Source organism: Mauremys mutica, chromosome 13 (assembly GCF_020497125.1).
Source record: "Mauremys mutica isolate MM-2020 ecotype Southern chromosome 13, ASM2049712v1, whole genome shotgun sequence".
NCBI classification, from domain to species: domain Eukaryota; kingdom Metazoa; phylum Chordata; order Testudines; family Geoemydidae; genus Mauremys; species Mauremys mutica.
The window spans coordinates 44745302-44747478 of record NC_059084.1 but is presented as its reverse complement, the minus strand read 5'-3'; positions in this window follow the sequence as shown (position 1 = coordinate 44747478).

Genomic DNA, 2177 nt, shown 5'->3' with positions numbered 1-2177 from the left:
AAGCTTAGAAGAAGCTAAAGCGAAGAGCTATCGAAGCTAAGTTAGTTCAGTAAACTCTAACTTAAAATTAAAACCTAATAAACAAAACTAAGACCAAAAGCTTAGGGATACCAAGCTTAGCCTAGTTTCCTTGGAACTTAGAAAGTTCTAAGAAAAACAACTGCAGCTGACTAGTCTACTCTAGCAAGGTGGGTCACCTCTTTTATGGGGCACAGGTGCCTGAAATCCTTCCTCCTATACCCAAACTTCATTCCTCACCATCAGAAACGTTAGGATACATTTACTCCATAGGCTAGTATTTTTGTACCTATTGATGACATGTACATATATATTGATGACATTAGATCATACACACACGTTATTTTTGTTGTCCCGGTTATTTTGGTTCTTTTCTTATGGTGTATCTGTTAAGTCTGTGGGTACAGACTTGGAAACCCCATATGCCATTCTCCATCTGGGTGAAAGGTCTCGGACATAGATATGCTAACTTTACCTTAGCTTAACATACAGAATATGGCCTGTAGGTCGCTTGCATTACAGCCGAACTTATATATTAAAGTAAGTCTAGAAACCTATTACAATAAACCAAATACTTAAACTATAAGATTATATATATATAATTATGATCATCGCAGCTCCCTCCTGCTTTTTACACTTCTACAGAGCCCAAACCAAGGAGAAAATCAAGGAAATTCAACCCCAGTAACCTGATGAATGCTGGAAAAAATCAATTCTTTATTCTGGCTTGACTAATTCTTTGCGTTTCGGCATCAGATTCGAGCCCAGAATTATCCCAAAGCAGAATTCAGACTGCAGGTTATAACGAGAGAAGACAGAGAGAACATGTCATGAAATCACCTGCCTTGGTAACAAGATTTGGAGAGAAGCTGAGGAAGGGGAAGTGGATGAGCCAGGTTTGCAATCTGGGAGGAGGGCGCTGGGAAGTGGTAAGCACGGATTTGAAAGGACTGATTTGATCCCATTGATTTACCGGAGGCCAATGCAAGCCTCAACCCAAGAAGTTCTCGCTCCTGCAGGCACCCATGGTGTTCATAAAAAACCCAATCTGGCATCTTCAGGCACCTAAATACCTTTTAAAATCTGTCCTGGTGTCCACTACATTTAGAGGAACTAGATAAGACTGTGTCTGTTTTCTTTTAAACAATTTGTTGCCCCTGGAAGTGATAGGAATTTTCTGGGACAAGAAGGAAACTGAATTACTGAAAGGCAGAAACACCGAGCATGTGTGTGACTTCAAAACTTTAAAAGAAATTGCTTTAAAAGGTGGGAAACCCAATTAATAGGTTGGTTAATACAAAAATACAATGTTTAAATCAATGCCTAACACACACAATGCCTCCTATAAGCAAAGAATGAAAGAAAATGTTGATACACCAGTGCCATCTACTGGATAGTGATGGGAGCAGCAGAGAAGGAAAATCTCAGAGCTGGTAGTAAAGGTCGAATACAAAATAAGAGAATTGCCCTCTTCCAGCGAACCCCAAAACAGGATGTATACAATGGGGCCAGCATGGTGGATTCCACAGTTAATTGAAGCCAACAGTGAAGCTGTAGAATGGACAAGCCAGGTGTCCTGCTCTTCTCAACTGCTGGGTTAGGTGAGATGAAGCAGTGAGAGCATTTTGGGGGACTGTTCTGAGGAAAAATTGGATTTTTTTGCAAAAGGAAAATATTCACAGAAATTGTTGGTTTCCCTCAAAAGCTGTTCCTGTTTCATCAGAAAACCTGAAAACTTTTTGCTAAAAATAAAACAATATTCCCTTTTCAGCAAATATATTTTGATTTATTTTGGGCAGCTTTTTGCCAAGATTTTTCAGTTTTTTCTTCATTTTTTTGCCAAACTTTTTTCATCCCAATTTTGAGAGGTTAGGCTAGTTGAAGCCATATTTTTTTGGTGTTTCAATAGAAAGTGTAATTTTTTTGTGGGAAAAATCAAACACCATTTTCTGACTGGCTGTAATAATAATAATAATAGCAAGGACAGATGATTTAATTAACTGTTTCTATGTTGCAAATGAGGTTTGGGTAAAGCTGGGGACACGAAGCAGAAAAGCAGGCGAAACAGCTGGGATGAGGTGGGAGAGATTTTGGGCAGCCCAGGGGAAGACCTAAAAGGGCCAAACTGGATCAGAGAAGCTCTTTCAAACACATGTCAA